We start from the raw sequence: 18571 nt of genomic DNA on the forward strand, positions 1-18571 counted from the left end.
CCCCCCTTGCTCCCAGAAGTACTCCTTTTGGAAAGAGGAGTTTGCCATCTTGGAACTGGAAAAAAACAAATCATATACCAAAAATCAAACATATATTATATTTTATTTCAAAAATATTTTGTCTTTATTTTTGCTTGTGTAGTATATATGGAGGCAATTGGAAATTAGCTCAAAATAAAGTCTTACTCCTGTATATTGTGTGTGGGGTGTGGTTGGGGGGCTGGATGTGTGTGTGGGGGTGCAGGGGTGTGTGCATGCCATATGGGGTTGTGTGGGAGGGGCTTGTGTGGGAGGTGTGGTAAGAGGTGTGGGGTTTGTGAGGGAGTGTGGGTGTGTGGGCAGGGTGTGGGTGGGTGTGATGTTTGTGGGGAAGGATGTGTGGGTATGGTGGGGTATGCATGGGACACAGACACACACACAGACACACACATGTGCACCCTGGGGTGACATCCCTCCCCGCACATGGGGCAGGGGAGATGGGCCCACTGGGCCCTAGGTCTGTGGCTACTGCTGGTGGTGGCTTGTTGCACCCATGGCCCTGATTACTGAAGCCTCTACTCCACCTTCCCCTAGCAACTCGGACATCTGCCTGCCATTGCTATGGAAGCCATTGGGCCCCTGTGGTAGCAGTGGCTGCAGGGCAGTGCCTGGGAGGTACAGTATATTCCAGCTCCAAGCCTGGGGATTAGTGTAGTTTTCCCATGTGGGAGAAGGGAGGGTTGCAAAGGAGATGGACCAAGGGAGTCCACACATGCATGAGCAAGCCAGCAGGCATGCCCCCCTGAGCCAGTCAGCAGCCCAACAGCCCGGAGCCTGCACACCCGGTGGCTCCTCCCCACCACCAACAGCACTCTGCCTCTGCCCCAGCCCCAGCTCCAACTCCAACCCCAACCCAGCCCGTGCCCGTTCCAGACTCTCCCTGGCTGGAGGGGACCAGGCAGGACCCTCATGCACAGCCCCAACCTGGCCCTCCCAGTGCCTGCTCCACACTGTCCACCCATGCTGAACAGTAGCCGGGCAGAAGCTGCTGCTGTTGCAGGGGAAAAGTGGCCTCACCTCTTCTGTTCTGCAGCCACCTGGAACCTATGTCCAGGCTACCCTGTGGGTTCTCTCTGCCACTATCACCACCACTTCTGGATTGAGCCACCGGGCAGTGGTGGCAGTGCAGAGAAGTCCCAGGGCAGCCCCGGCACAGGTTCCAGGAAGCTGCAACAAGAACATCCTGACAGTGGCAAGGCAGAGGGGCTGCTATTCTCCCATACTTAGTGTCAGCGTGTCTGCAAGGTACCCCCCCATCCTCGTGATTCTCACCTGCCACGACTTGGATCTTAAGCAAAATATAGGGAGCAAGAGGTTGTTACACAAGGGAGTACCTGCTGGAATTACCATGCTGGATCAGATCTACTTCAGGTGCCTTTATTCAGCTGATTTCTATTAGTTACAGGAAATACCCCTTTTGGAGGATGCAATCCAGCAGATTGATCTTGGGGACCCCCAGACCTCCTGGTCAGTCCCAGCCCAATAATGCGCTAAACTGGATATCGCACACAGTCCCAGTCTCTGCTATTAATTATCTTCTTAGCGACTTGTTACCTCAGCCGCCTGCCCAGCCTTTGCCGGTAATTAGCCCATAAGTGGCTTGTTGCCACCGCTGCCTGTGTCTCTCTCATAGAATCATAGAAGTAGGGTTGGAAGGGACCTTGTAGATCTTCAAGTCCAACCCCTTGCCTGGGCAGGAGAAAAACTGGGCTCAAATGACTCTAGCCAGGTAGGCATCAAGCTGCTTCTTAAAGACCCCCAGGGTAGGAGCCAGCACCACTTCCCTTGGAAGTTGGTTCCAGATCCTAGCCACCCTAACTGTGAAGTAGTTCTTATGGATGTCTACTCTAAACCTACTCTCCAACAACTTATGGCCATTATTCCTTGTTATGCCGGGGGCGCTATGGGAAACAGTGTCTCTCCCAAACCCTTCTGGTCCCCCCTAGTGAGTTTATAGACGGTCACCAGGTCCCCCCTCAGCCTTCTCTTGTGAAGGCTGAACAGGTTCAGGTCCCGCAGTCTCTCATTGTAGGGTTTGCCCTGTTGTCCTAGGATCATGCAAGTGGCCCTCTTCTGGACCCTCTCAATGTTGTCCACATCCCTCCTGAAGTGGGGCGCCCAGAACTGGACCCAGTACTCCAGCTGTGGCCTGACCAGCATCGCGTAGAGGGGGAGGATCACCTCCTTGGCCCTACTTGAGATGGACCTGTGGATGCACGAGAAGGTCCAGTTAGCCCTGCCAACCGTGACATTGCATTGTCGGCCCATGTTCATTTTGGAATCAATAATGACTCCAAGATCCCTTTCTGCCTCCATGCTCTCAAGAAGGGAGTTTCCCCTCTTATAAGTGTGCTGCTGGTTACTACTGCCCAAGTGCAGCACTCTGCACTTGTCAGTATTGAAACGCATCCTGTTTTTGTTAGCCCATCCCTGCAACCTATCCAGATCTTGCTGCAGTCTTTCCCTCCCTGCTAGTGTGCTCACCTCACCCCAAATTTTGATATCGTCAGTGAATTTAAACAGGGTGCTTTTCAACCCATTGTCCAAATTGCTGATAAAGAGATTGAACAGTGTGGGCCCAAGGACCGAGCCCTGGGGGACTCTGCTGCCCACTTCTCCCCAGGTCAAATATGACCTGTCCACCACCACCCTCTGAGTATGACCCTTGAGCCAACCTGCAATCCATCTGACTGTGTAGGCATCAATGCCACAGTCGCCTAGTTTTTTAATGAGGATGGGGTGGGAGACGGTGTCAAAGGCCTTGCTGAAGTCCAGAAAGATTACATCCATGGCAGCACCTGCATCCAATGCTTTTGTGACCTGATCATAAAAGGCAATCAGGTTGGTCTGACATGACCTGCCCCTAATGAAACCATGCTGGTTGCCCTTGAGCATCATCCCTGAAGCCGGCCCATTGCAGATCTGTTCCTTGATGATCTTCTCAAAGAGTTTCCCGAGGATTGAGGTAAGACTGACAGGCCTATAGTTGCCTGGGTCCTCCCTCCTCCCTTTTTTAAAGATGGGGACCACAATTGGCTATCTTCTAATCATCTGGCACCTGGTCTGAGCACCACGAGCACTTGTAAAGCCAGGCCAAAGGCTCTGCAATAACCCCTACTAGCTCCCTCAACACCCTGGGATGGAGAGCATCTGGACCCGCTGATTTGAACACGTCCAGCCCCTCCAGAAGCTCTCTAACCTGGTCCTCCCCAACTTGAGGTCTGGAGGCATTCCCCTCGAGTCCGTCTTGCATCACAGTGGGGAAGTCCCGGTCCCTGCACAAGAAAACGGAGGTGAAGAATTGGTTAAAGAGGTCTACTTTCTCCTCTGGTGCAACCACCAGATTGCCCAGAGAATCTCACAGGGGTCCCACATTTCCCAGTGCTTTCTTCATCCTCCCTATATATTTGAAAAGGGACTTTTTATTATCTTTGATTTTGGATGCTAGTCCTAGCTCTATGTCCGCCTTAGCTTTCCTGACAGCCCCCCTACAGGCCCGAGCAGAGGAGGTATATTCCTCTTTGGAGATAGCACCCCCCTTCCACCGGTTGTACACCGCCTTTTTGGCAATCAGGCATTCCCAGAGACCCTTGGTGAGCCAGGCGGGCTTTTGGGCACTCCTGCCCCCCTTGCTTCTTGTTGGGATGGTCACCCCTTGGGCCCTGAGTATCATCTCCTTAAGGAATGACCACTCATCTTGGGCACTGAGCTCCCCTACTCTCAAGAACTCCAACACCTCTCCCACTAATCTCGTCAACTCGTTGAAGTTGGCCCTCTTGAAGTCTAGGGCTACCGCCTTGCTGCAGGCCCTTGACACCCTGCGCTAGATGGTGAATTCCAGCAAGCAATGATCGCTATCACCCAGGTGGTCAAGAAACTGGCAGCCCCTTACCAAGTTATCGCCTGTGGCCAGGACCAGGTCCAACAGGGCATTTCCTCTGGTGGGACTGTGCACCTCCTGAATTAAGTGGAGGTCCTGTATCTCAGCCAGGAACCTCCTGGAACGGTCCAACCTGGCTGACTGTTCCTCCCAGCAGATGTCCGGGTAATTTAAATCACCCATGACAACTATATCCCTTGCCTTAAGTGCCTCTGCAAGCTGGCCCAAAAATTCCTGGGCCAGCTCCTCCCCTTAGTTGGGTGGTCTGTAGTAGACCCCCACCGTTAGATCCCTCTCCCCATGGCCCCCTTGTATCTTGACCCAGAGCACTTCAGCTTGCCCCTCCTCTGACCCCATTCTGCTGGCAGAGGATGTGTATTGCTCCTTGACATAGAGCGCCACACCCCCGCCTTTCCTTCCTTCTCTATCCTGCTTGTAAAGCCTATAGCCCCTAATGCTAACTACCCAGTCATGGGATGAATCCCACCACGTTTCTGTAAGCCCTATTATGTCTGGGTCTGAACTGGCTATTCTGAGGGCAAGTTCCTCCTTCTTATTCCCCATACTATAAGCATTGGTATATAGGCATTTAAGGCCTTGCCTAGCTGCGTGTGCCATCCCCCGCTTTGGGAGACTGTCTGGACCCCTGTTTCTTACCTGGGTACTCCTTGCATTTGTCACCTGTCTTGCTCGGGTGGTATCTCCTTGTCTTCCTGCGACCCCCTCCCCTGGCGAAGCTACTTTAAAACTCACCGTATGAGATCAGCCAACCTGGAAGAGAAGACACGCTTGCCTTTAGAAGAGAGGTGAAGCCCATCCCACCCCAGCAAGTCCCCTGCCCAAAAGCATGGGTCATTATCTAGGAACCCAAGGTCTGCCTGGTGGCACCAACTGCATAAGTGCCGGTTGATCTCGCCAACGCAGGCCCCGTGTCGCTGTCCCCGCCTACTCACCGGAAGAAGAGAGGAGAATACCACCTGTGCCCCTGTCTTCTTAAGCTTGTTCCCCAGAGCCTTGAAATCCTTCACAATGCAGTCAGGGTTGCCCCATGCCACGTCATTCATCCCCACGTGGATGACAACTATGGGGTACTGGTCTGCAGGTTGGATGTAGGCCAGGATCCTCTCCGTGATGTCTCTAACCAGAGCCCCAGGCATGAAGCAGACCTCTCACATCATGGGGTCAGGCCGGCAGATGGGACCTTCCAGTCCTTATAGGATGGAGTCCCCGATGACGAGGACCTGGTATTTCTTCCTGCTGGTGTTTGCTCTCTCCAGCAGGGCTGGCGTGCAAACCCCGCAGCTCTTCCCCAGTCAGGCTTGCATTCTCTCCTCTGGGGTCCTGGACTTATCCCACCTCTTTAGGGGTCTGGGGCAGGAGTCATCCTTCCCGGTGTCCTTGTCGGCTGGATGTAGTCCCCCCAATTCTTAATGCCAGCTGTGGCTCCAGCCCACGGCTCGGCTCCACTTTTTCCCATACTCACCGTTGTTTCTGTTGACTCATGGTAAGTCAAGGCAGCCCACGTCCCAGGCTCTCCCTTCTCTGAGCCTTCTCTCTGGTGAGGCTCTCTCTAACTGCTCCTCTCTCTCTCTCTCTCTCTTCCTCTGTGGTACCCGAGGGCTCCTTCTCTTTCACCTCCTCTCCCTCTTATCCCTCGAGTCCAAGCCTCATTGGTTCTTTAGGGGCGGGGCCCACCTCCCTGTTGTAACTATTTTCAGCTGCCCCTGTTCCTTTAGCAACAGGGTCTCAGTCAGGGTCCTGTTACACTGAGCAGCAGCTTCTGCCCAGCTGCTCAGTGTAGGCAGGCAACGTGGAGCAGGCATGGGGCAGGCCGGAGATGGGGCTGTGTCTGTGGGTTCCCCACCAGTACCACGGGGCTGGGGCAAGCGGCAGCAGCAGCTGAAAGGAGCCACCACCACCTGGGCTGCCTAGAAAGGCAGTCTACCTGCAAAGCCACCCCAGCTTCACTGCATGCCCAGGAGGCAGCAGGACATGCCACAGGTGGATGGCCCTTGGGCCAGGCAGGACTGAGGGACCTGCTGTGGGCTGGACAAAAACCCTCTGGCCCACAAGCCATATTTGCCCATCCCTGCTTTACATTGTAGGGAAAGAGGTTGGCGAGCTCAAGTTTAAGTGGTCAGAAAAACCTGACTCCGTGAAGTTTGCCCATTTCCATGTAAATCTGCTAATCCAGGGGCTCCCTAAATTTAATGGACCAAAGGACCACTATTGACTTGCAAACCTCCTCACAGAGCACCAAGTGCCCATTTAGAATTTGTAATTAAAGAAGTGGGGAATGCCATACAGTAGGCCTTTTCAATGCAGGGCCTACTGCAGTAATCCCCAACCCTCACTGTCTGGTCACTCTGCAAAGAGGTAAGCACTGTAATATATTAATTCATTTTTGAAATTGGATGCCATTCAATTCAAAGAAGTTATGGAGGGCTGCCTTGAGTCCAAAAAAGGTTGAGAACCACTGACCTAGTGCAATCTGAGGATCAGATACTACAGACCAATGAGCCAAAGTTTGGGAATCTTTGCACAAATCAAAACAGCACCTGCAGTATGTGGTACGGCAACAACTAGGGTTTATAAAGCCTCATATGAGCAGTAGATGATCCTGAAGCACTAAAGGAAAAGGACTCCTTTCCTTAACCTCGGAGCATCCATTTGTAGCAAGCCAATGGACTTGACCCAGGAACAGGATTTGGCTTTTCACAAATACACAGACAAAAGTGGGAACTGAGAGTTGCAATTGCACTAAAGTCAGTAAGAGTTCAAGGTAGTTAAAACCTGGCAAAATCAAACCCTTAATTATTTGAGATTCAAAAGATGCCTCAAGTCCTTTTCACTTTTTTGTGGTGGTAGTAATGTAGAACTGGAAGAAGAATTATTGCTGGAGAACACATGTAGAGAAAACCTCCCAAATAATTGAGAACTCACAGTAAATGAGTGGTGAGGACAAAGTGAATGTTCCATACATAATCTGAAATGTAAAGCTACTTACAAATGCAGGACAAAATCTTCCCCACCCTCCCACCCCCCAAAAATATCCTTTTTCCTACAACAAATGTGAAGGAAATTGTGAATGCCATCTCTTGAGAGAAGAACTACATTCTCAAAAGAAACATGAGTCTATAAACAAAACAAAATAAAAAAATGACTCATAAAATCTAGGTTACTAGGTAGCAAAAATGTCATAAAAGAGTTTTCAGTATCCAGGGAATCTGGAACACAATGTGGAACATCATAACATCATGTGTACACCAAGGACTTGCTTTAGAAGAGTCCTGGCACTGTAAAAATCCTTTGACAAATCTGAAGTTCTGTGTATCATGTCTGCTCTGCAGCCAGAGCTGCTGCCTTTTTTTTCTGATATATGGTAATATTAACATTTTACATGTATTATTGCAAACTGTTCAGCACTTGAAAAAGACAATACGTGACTGCATTTTATAACTAGGCTAATAAATGACACTCACAAATTTCATATCGCCTGAAAACAAACTGCTAAAATGTTGCAGGCAATTATTTTAATCTTGTTGAATATTAATCACCCTCCATAACATCAGTTCTGGAAATAAACTCGAAATGTTAATACTGATAAATTGCTGCAGCTAAAGCTTCATTATGTAGAGGAAACATTTTGTGTAATTGTAGCACTCTTGATCAGCAGAATGCCATTCTTAAAGACAACAGTATTTTTTCTATTCATTTTGTGCTGTAAAGAAGGCAGAAAGAAAATTTTTAGAAGAAAAAAAGCAGAATCTAGATTTTCTGAAGATACATATATGCAGCCTCTTGTACATGAGAAGCAGGTTATAACCTGCAAATGAAATGCACAAAGCACAGATCATGTGATAATATTCAAAGTTGGCATACAGCTCTCCTTTGCACTGCCTTGCTCCTGTATTTCATCAAGCTGCCACAGCTACAAAGGGCCAAAAATGCAGGCCCTGCCCCTTTTGTCCAATGACACTATTTCTGCAAAAGTTGGCCACAAAGTAGGTGCATGGTATAAGAAAACCATCTTTGCTTTGTGTAGATCAAGGTTTGCCTCTTATAGTCAGCAAACCAGGTGAGGTATTCACTGTAGGTAGGAATCTACTCAATTCGCGATTTTGCGATTTTCACAGAAACTGCCAAAAAGGTTTTTCCATGATCACCACAAAAATGTGTTCCCCACAATTTTTCATGGAATCACTGGAAAAAATAAAACTTACTAAAAAATAAATCCTGGCTCCCGACTGGGAGCCAGCAGCCAATGCAGCCCAGCCTCCTGGCCCCTGAGGGGGACCACCAACATGAAGAGAAGCAGCCAAGATAGCAGCCGCCCTCTCCTCCCTCTGCCACTGATTGGCAGAGAGAGCTGTCTTTCATGCAACCTGCCCCTCTTTGCCAATCAGCAGCAAGGGGCAGGGTCAGATGAAAGGCAGCCTTTGGGCAATCAGTGGCAGGGAATGGCCACCATAAAAAGACCACAAAAATGGCACTGGCCATCATAAGCAGCCCATGACTTTTATTTAGCCTCTGCACACTTTAAGTAGATCCTTATCTAAAGACAAATTAAGTTAAAACTATGAGGTAAAGTAACTACAGCACAAATTTCAGACTTAGTTATTCAGGAAGAATGCATATAGGGATACCAATGCAGATAGTATAGGGTTAGTTGGTCAGATGTTGGGATCTAATAAGGACCTGGCCACATTCCTGAGTTGATCACTGGAGGGAAAGTTTGAACAAGATGGCAGGGACTCTGTTTCACTGTGGACCTCAGCCCACAATGCTATGCAGTGCCTTCAGAAGCACATCTGCTGCTGTTGGCCATGGTGCAAGGAGTGGCAAGAGCTGGGAATCTTGCTGCTTCCAGCCCCAACCACCAACCATATCATCAACCCCCACCAAGTCAAACCCTGCCTGAAAGGGTTCCTGAAGGATGCTGTACAGGCAAAATATATCAGTGTTCTGAAGACAAAACCTGACCAGGGCAAAGTCTTTGAGATCACCTCAAAGTGGGATGCCAACAACCACTTCATGCTTCACAAGAATTTCATGTACGTTGCAGACTGTCATTTCATCCTCTGGGCCCATCTCAGCTGCCTCCCACTCAACAGCTCCATCTGCTATAGCTACTGAGACAAGAGGTACCAAAGGTGCAGCTATGAGCCTGAAACCCCACCTCAGGTCCTGCGTGGCTGCAAGCCCTGTGCAAAGGCATGGCAGCTCCACCAAAATACCATACAGGGCTGGCTGGTGAGGGACATCTTGACATCAGCCTGGTTACTAGCTGTGAACCACACCATCCCAGGTTGTAAGAGCCAGTTGTGTCTGGACATTGTTGATATGGATGAAGACTGTAAAATGATACAGATTATTCATGTGATCATGTGTAACAAGGGATCCCTCCCCCATTACTTGGAGAAAGTGCAGCTTGCAAGGAGCCCAATTAAGAGGCCTACAGGACTCAGCCTGCTAATTGTAGGCAGCAGAACACTGGGCTGCTCAATAAGGGGTGTGCAGGACCTGGGCCTTATTAACAGCTAGCTAGATCAGGTGACTGGAAGGGGGTCATATAAGCCTGAGCTTGGGGCTCAAATTAATCAAATCCTTGCTATGGAAGGAACTCCTCATATACAGCATGCTTATAGAGCTAAGTTCTATGTTTTGTTCCTGTTGTTGTTTGGCATTTATGTTAAACTGGAGGATTGGATTGTGACTGCAGGGGGGAAGAAGGCCACCTAGCAGAGTGGGGCACCTTGAGTTCTAAGCCTGAGTTCAAAGGCAAGGCAGTGTAAGCTGGGCTAAGGCTGAGAGAGCCAAGGCTCAAGCACAAGCACAGGGAAGCCTGGAGGGGCTGGTGCTCTAAAAGGCAGCCAGTTGGGGACTGGCAGCAGGAGCAGGCTTAGAGGAGCCTATGCCTAAGGCTGAGGAGCTGACATCCAGCCACAGATGGGTCACCCTGTTCAGATGTTGTCTCTTCCACCTCACCCCCAAGATAGAAGAGGCTACTAGGGGAGTCCACATTGTAAGGGGCTAAGGCCCAGACAGAGTCTTGCCAGGGTTGGGGACCCAGTGGGCAGCCAGGGCTAAAGCTCAGGGAGAGGGGATGAAGCCTGCTGTGTCCAGTGTGCCCACATGAGAGAGAGAGATTGGGCCAGGGGAGCCCAGATAAGAGAGAGAGAGCCCTGCCATAGTTAGGGATAAGCTGAATAACAGCCTAATAATGAGCAGGGTGGGCCAAGGCCTCAAAAGCCAAACTCCAGGCATCCAAAGACAGCTTCCCCAAATGTATGATTTTTTAACATCAAGGCACAGCAGAAGAGAGAGAAAGAAGCCTGATAGAGGGAACCAGGGTAGGGGAAAAAGATAGGGGGGCTACTAGGGGATGCTGCAGCTGCCCTGTGAGGCAGAGCCCATTACACAGTCCCATTTGAGAACTGGTAGCAGGCTTTCACCAAAGCCCAAGAGTGAAAGCTGTTCACATACAAGCCACTGGTTTATACACTGATGAAGAAGGGTTACAATGTGATAGTGCAGGTGCTGATCGTTAGGGCACTTGGAACATGGAACTCAAGCAATGAGAGTGTTCTGAGAACTTGCAGAGCACCCTGCCACTACTGGAAGCCAATGAGGCTCCTCTTGGTATCTGACACGATCTGATGGTCAAAACACATCTACATGAAACATATGACTAGTCATCATCAATATGAAGGGTGTTGGCTGAGATCACCTGCCAGAAACAGGGGCCAGGTGGGGTGGATTGAACTTCCCATCTCTTTTACCATAGTCTTGCAGAGACTACTAATGCTATGTAATATTCCCCCTCCCTCCCACACCAGCAATTGAACACCACATGCTAAAGCCATTGTCTAGGAATTCCTTATAACCTCACAACTCTGTACTGAAACAGGATACCATGCCTGGTGTCCTGTTTTCTCTCCTTCCCGTTGTGTTGCATTGCAGTGTCTTAATCACCTCACTCTGGGTTAACCTAAGCTGCATGACTAATTGCATGTCTTTGATTGCATTAATATACAACAACCATGTACTTATGGAGCCACAATACACAGAGTCCTGTATTATCTTCCAACTCTACCAAGCCATGTACTAACTTTTATTTTAATATTTTCTCAATAAAGCTTTTAAATATATTAAAATTGCCTGTCCACTAGAAATTGGACAAAGACCATCACCTCTGTCAACATACACTACCAAAAAAAAAAGTAATCAGGTGGTAAAGCCTTGGGCTATTCTTTCATTAGATTAGATCCAAGAGCTAAAAGAGTCTGTGCTCTATTAACTGGTCCAATCTTCTGTTTTCTCACTTTACCTGATTCATTCCCATGTTTTTCAATGATGTTAGAAAGCAGCCATCCACTCTTCATTCTGTATAGCCAATCTAATAAAGACAGGAGGCCCTTATCCAAATCATGTGTTAAGCTTTGGCTTCTGCCTGCAATTTGGGTGAGGGTAAAAGGATTAGGGAGAAAAAAAAACCCTTCTGTTTCTAATGCTTGACAATTAAAATATACATACCGGTAACTAGGCACAAAATAGAAAAAATAAATAGGATCTATGAAGTACAGTGTCAAGAAAACAAATGTTCTCAAAGAAAATTTTCAGAAACTGTATTATATTCTCTGCAGGTTTAAGTAGAGAGCGCCAAGGTCTGTTTTTCTGGAAATGTTCCTTTGCATCTGGATCCACATCAGACTTGGAAGAATGAGAAGTTTAGGAAGGCTGTGGTTTGGAATGTTCAGACATTTTAATCACATATTGTTCTATCTTCCTTGTAATAATAGCAAATCTCTTAAGTCTGACATACGTATTCAGGTCTTTGCTAGTCTTAACCTGAGTTGTCTCAGGCTAGAAGCTAAGAAAGTGTAATATGAAGTGAAAGATTAAGGTGGATATTGATCTACAAACAAGACTCTTCTCTTAGGCAGATGAGTTTGAAATGACACTTTACAATTCTAGGATACAGTACTTGCCATACCACCTTTCCTCAACTTTCAGTTTGCCCCAGTCCCTGCTACTGTGCTCCCTCAAGCAACAGCAACAAAATAGCTTTGGCAAAATGAATGTCCCACAGAGGTGATGTCAAATTTAGTTTCCTCCTCTGCTCATTAATGGAGGAGCAGACTCTAGAAAAAGAACCAGTATGGCCTGACTCACTTTGATCCCTGACTCAAATATATTATGATATGTTATAATGACTTCATTATGTTCAAAGGACTTCCCTATGGCAACCTGATATTACAAAGGTTGGTCGTGCAGCTCACACCTCTGCTCCATGTAACTTACACAAGTGCATTGCACACTCTACATTTAGCAAACACAGCTAGGAGACAGTAGCACAGGGGTGGGCAAAATATGGCCCATGAGCTGGATCTGACCCAACAAGCACTTTCATCCAGCCCACGGCACCCACCAATGAATTATACCCTGCCCAACCCATCTACCCATTAGAGTGGGAGCGAGGTGCCCACATATATGTATCCCACACCCAATACACTATTGTGTCTCACTCCCAGAAGGGCCTAGCCCAGCCAACAGGCAACTTCCAGGTGGGGCTGCTGCTGCTGCCACTGCTGCAGCCACTAGGAAACATGCTTGGCTTCCCCAGCATCCTGCTCACTTCAGGCAGCAGGTAGGGAAGTGGCAGGGGTGCTGCAGGGGAGCTGCAGCTGCATAGGAGCACAGAGCATGAGGCCGGGGCTGGCAGCAGCGCAGAGTCCACACCCAGGGGGTTGGTGGCTGCATGGAGCTTAGTGGGTGGGCAGGGTGTGGGTGTGGGGTATGGGGAACCCCCCACACTCCATCCATTGCACACAGCCCCAGCAGACAGCAGTGGCAACAGGAGCAGCAGCAGGCAGAGGCGCTCATGCCTGGCACAGGTGCTGGTGCCCAGTGGTGCATGGGTGCAGCCAGTGCTGCACATTGTGGTGAGGAGCACATCTGCCCAGCCAGGCTGGCTTGATCACCAGTGCTCCCCGCCATGCTCATGCAGCTCCCACAGCCATGCATCATGAGAGGGAAGCTCCATGTGATGTAGCTGGCTGCCTTCCTCACCCCCTGCTGCACAGGTCCTGGCCAGAAGTGGAGGGGAGCCCCAGCCCCTGTTTCCCTGTGAAGTCCTGGGACCTGTGCAGCAGAGGACAGGGAAGGCAACCAGTTCCAGCATATGGAGCTTCCATCCTGTGGCTCACATGAGTGCAGGGGCTCTGTATGCACAGTAGTGAGCACCAGCTATAGAGGTGGCCAGGTAGGCTGTGCTCCTTACCACAATGTGCAGCACTGGCTGAAGCCATACACTACTAGGCCTCAGCACAAGCTCCACAAGCACCCCTTCTTCTTGCTGCTGCACCATGGGGGAATGTGGGGGGAGTCCCCACACCCACCTCCCACCATCCTTCACACTCCACAAATGCCACACACCCACACTCTGCCCCTATAATTCCCCATGTATACACAACCCCTCCAACATACCCTATGCTCCCCACATACACAGCCACACCACCTCATAAACCCCCACACACACCCATACCTCAGTGCACCAACACCACCATACCCCTCCACACCCACACCCCACCACACACCTCCCAACCACACTCCTTCACACAATATACAAAGTGAAGAATTTATTTTTGAGTTATTATGCAATCACCTTTGTATAGACTATGCAAACACAAATCATGACAAAAATATTATTTGTAATAAAATTGAAATATGCTATAGTAAGCTGTGGCAGTGCACTTCCAGTGCCTACCACTTTAAGGGCTGAGTCAGGCAGCCAGCAGGTGCTTGACTATGGCAGCCATTTTAGAACACTGGCTGTCTATATAAACATAGCAGTTTGCGGCTGCCGGCCTTGGTCCTGGGCATGACCTAAAACTGTACCCTGCTAGGGAAGGGTGGCTTGGTGGGGCTCCTGGTGGCACAGGAGTCCCCAGGAAATGCCAGGCCAGTTACCTCCCCAGTGAATGGTGAGGAGGGGTGCCTTAACCCCAGCCCCCATCTTTGGGTGGGCTTCAGAAGCCAACACTAGTGGGGCCAGGCGTGGCTGTGGATACCTGAGCCCATGAGGAAGGTGTAACTCTCTAGGGAGTGAGTGTAGTGGGGCCAGGCATAGCAAATGGAGTGCCACCTGAGCCTATGCGGGTGGTTGACCCCAAGGCATTGAGAGAAGGTGGTGTAGTGAGGCCCAAGGGAAGAGGGTGGAGTTGTGTGGTCATGTACGGAGTAAGGGTGAATGGGAGTAGGCCTGAAGGGCAGTGTGTGAGGAGGGGCTGAATAGGGCTGACCCAAGAGTAGGCCTGAAGGGCAGTCCCAGGGGTGCACTGAGTAGGGCCAAACCTGGGAGTAAGCCTGAAGAGCAGCACAAGGGTCAGCCCTGTGAGTAATTGATGTGAAAGACTGAGCAGACCCCAGGGTGGGGCATGGTAGGAACCCCAGGTGAGGGAAGTAGGCCAAGGTATGTCTTTGGATGCCTGAGGCCATAGTTTAGGCCCAAGGCTGAGTATGGGGGCTCAGTCAAAGAGATAGGGGTGAGTCCTGACCCTGGTAAGTCCTTCACCATTAGGAGGCCAAGTGTGGGTCAAAAGAAAGACCTGCAGTAGAGCACAACCTGCTGCTCTGGGGGGTGAGTGAGAGTCCCTATGAGACCCTGGAGCACCAGCCATGGTGTAGGTTAAGAACATCATGTGGATGCCATCTGCAAGGCATGGGCTGTGGTGCAGGGGAGGTTGGAGCCTCAGACAGCACCCTTTGGGATTGGGGCATGTAACGGGCAGTCTCTCACACCTACCATTCATATATGAGAACAGCAAAGTCATGGCAGGTGAGACAGAGCAGATTGACCCATAGAGACAGGAGGGCAGGCCAGCATGGAACGCGGCCTCTAGCTTGCCCCCTGTCACATAGGTGTTTGACTTTAGTGTATGATTTGGTCTTTTTTTTTTCTGGTTTTAAGATGGCAACCCACACTCTGAAAAGGAGTATTTGAGGTCGGGGGAAGGAACGTGCAGTGGCAAAGGTCAGGGGTTAGGGGTGGGACTTCCAGTCCCTAGATAATGACGAGGGGGCAGGGCAACTGTCAAGGGGCTGGGCTACCCATGCAGCTCTCAAAAGCTCACCAGACCTTATTAAGCAGCCCTCCACCTGAAATAATTGCCTGCCCCTGCAGTAGCATAACTAGGGCTGAATGAGAAGGACCCCAGCCCCAGATGCCAATTCAGAGGAGGCCAGAATGGTGTTTCTGGGGAGTCTGAGCTGCAGCAGCAACCCTGGGCTACAGCAGATGTAGGCAGGGTGCAAGGACACAGAGCTACAGCAGCAGCTGGGGACAGGGAGCCGCAGTGCTGCAGCAACAGTCAAGGTCCTTGAGTCTCCAAAACAGGTAAGACTGACCCTTGAACACCCTACTCAGCACCCTCTGCTCTCCAGCATTTATGCCCATGGTGCAAAACTTGGTGGTTACATGTCCGCTAGCAGGCTATATTATTTATCTAATAAACACTAGGATGAAATCCAGTGCTCCTGGGATCAAACTATAATAAAGATCTCAGTAATGATGTATATTAGAGATATTCACAAATGCTCATTTACTTATAAAAAGATACATTAATACACACACACACACGCACGTATATATGTGTATGTGAATAAAGAACTTTAAGCATATCCTTCTATTTTTTTCTTAAGTTGGTATATTACAAAGCTATGTGGTCTGTCTTGTCACCAAGAATAAACACCTGAAGGTATTGAAAAGCTACCACAAAACAGAATGTAACATTCCTTCAGTGAAATTCCTGAGGTGATTACCATAACTACAAAATTTCTGGGGGGAAAAAAACCCTGGTTTTTGAAAGAAGTGATAAGATTTTTTTTTTTAATTAGGCTGTAAGTTATTACTAAGATCAGCCTCTCATTTAAAGAAATGAAACATACAGAGCCTTTTGTCCCCAGGTCACTGATTCAATTTGAATCCAGTAGTAAAATCAAGATAATTTTCATCTGAGGCTGTTTGCTGGTCCATGCCCAATGAGTTTTAGTGTCAGTGCTGTTCCTTCTACTAAACTTGTGTCCACAAAACCAAACCAAAACAACTACCATTTACTAGCTTCCCTGGTAGGTGTCAAAAGAGCTATATAGTACAAGGAATGGGCCATATAGAAATGGAACTCCCATCCTTTCCATATAGGTGATGCACATATAATAGGATCTAACAGTGATGTACCTATAAATTTACTGCCTGACCTGTTCTACGGCAATGGAGGCCAACCTTTTTTGCAGGCGTGCTACAAATTAGCCGACCTACTCCAAGTCCCCTTCCCAATTGATTTTTTTGTTTTGTTTTTGTTTTTTTGCTTTCTGTTCCCTTCCTTGTGTTCCCTGAGTTGCAATTCTGTTTTCTGCTTCCTGCTCTATCTGTCGCATATCCCATCGGTGTGCGTGACCTACAGTATGTCACACACACACAGGCTGCCCATGCCACTAGTGACACGTGCTGCAGGTTGACCACCCGTGTTCTAAGGAATGAATCTGTGTGCGACAGACAAAAGCTAAATCCCAATGTAAATATACATCTCTCTCTCTCTCCTTCTCTTTCTCTCTCATTCACTCACTCACCCACTCACTCTTCCCCTCACCTCCACCCCCCCAACACATGCACACACATAGGCCTGGATCCAAAAAGACATAGGATTCCTATTGTGTCGCATGTATTTGGCCCATTATCCTTTCTGTGGACCAGATATTAAAGGACAATGTAACAAAGTACACACACAAAACCAGTATGTCACAGCTATAACTACCTCTGTGATAACGGAGGACCACAGTTTCAAATATCAATCATGTGGCATCTTTCATTATTATTACATAAATGTTTTCATTTTAAAAAAGCAATAAAGTATTGTTTAAGAAGACACGCTTTGCCATCACTGAAATTAAAAATAATATATTGCCTCATCTGGCAGGTAACTTTATCTGTTTTAGAAAGAAATTGGATGTGCCAAAGGTCCAGATGCTGAAGAAAAATAACTGTTTCATTTTAGAAGCTTATTCTGGCCCAAAAGTCTGTAGCATTCATTATTCTGACTCAAACCAGTTGAAAGTGAATATGATGTGTACACATGATAGAGACTGCAAGTTCATCATCATCTTTTTTAGAATTTCTCTATCATTGGACAGTGTATAGCAAAGCAAATTCTAGCTGCTGTGAATACAGATTGCTATGAAAAGACTTTCTCTCTGCAAGAGATGGGTACTGAAGAGCAGGTATTTTTCCAAAAGCTACAGCGTCAACAGTTTTTTCTAGTCTCATAAGAGTTCTGATTTCCACAAACTAGTGTCTACATTAATTCTTTTCTTCTTTCAACATAAGGGTAAGCTGCGTACTCCCTTTGCTCCTTTAGATAAAATAATTTCTTATAAGAGGCAAAACTGCATGTACAGTAAATATGCAAGAGTTATACAATTCACATTTCCATGGCATTTCCTTGTTTAAATACATGAAGCTACCAGCCTACTCAAAGGTAAACAGTAGGCCTAATTTTATAAGTATACATATTTATGTACTTACTTCACTGTGTTATTTAAAATAAATAATGAAGAACTAACAATACAGAGGGTGCATCCAGAAGAGCACCTGCTCTCAGACTCTGTACCTTCATGACCCAGTTTTAGCAGAATAAGATCAGGCCACACCTCCTGGCATGCTAAAACAATGAGCTAAAGTTATTGGTACATATATTCACATATATATATTAACTATGCCAGAACTACTGGAATACAAAGGTGTATAGAAGCAACAAGGTTGCTCTCACTACCACTTCTCTGCTGGCAACCTGACAAAGGGATTTGATTTCTTCCCCACAGCTGACACGTTTTGCATAGCTCCAAGTGTAATATTTTTTACCACACAAACAATCTCTGACGTACCCCTCTGAGGGACAAGGATATCCTTTAAGCCTCAGAGAAGCTGGAGCAAGGGGTATGTTTGGGGGTGGACCTGGGGGAATCGCAAGAATCTTTCAGTTGGAAAAGAGCTGCTAGAACAGTGGTTCTCAACCTTTTTTGTACCAGGAACCATTTGCAAACATTGATTCATAGATTCATAAATGTTTGGGTCAGAAGGGACCTCAGTAGATCATCAAGCCTGACCCCCTGCCCTGGGAAGGAAAGAGCACTGGGGTTAGATGACCCCAGCCAGGTGCCCTTCTAGCCTCCTCTTAAAGACCTCCAGGGTAGGAGAGAGCACCACCTCCCTTAGAAGCCCATTCCAGATTCTGGCACCCCTCACCATAAAGAAGTTCTTCCAATGGCCAGTCCCAACCCAGTGCCCCTCACTCCTGACCCACTGCCCCCAGGTCCCAGCTCCCTCAGTGTGTGGGACAAGGGGTATGTGGGGAATGGGGGGGCCCAAACAGCCCCTTGCAGACTGAAACTCTGACAGCCTGCAAGGGAAAAGCCAGAGTTTCCACATTTTTCTCCTTTAAAGGGGAATCCATTTTTAAAGTTTGATCCATTTTTAAAGTTTGTTCATGACCCTTCCATATATTTGTGCAACTCACTTTTGGGTAGCAACCCATGGGTTGAGAAACACTATGCTACAAGATCTTGGCAGGTTGGAGCAACTTCACTTATTTGGCC

The sequence above is a fragment of the Crocodylus siamensis genome, chromosome 1, assembly GCF_052110815.1.
Source record: "Crocodylus siamensis isolate JL-2025a chromosome 1, ASM5211081v1, whole genome shotgun sequence".
NCBI lineage: Eukaryota > Metazoa > Chordata > Crocodylia > Crocodylidae > Crocodylus > Crocodylus siamensis.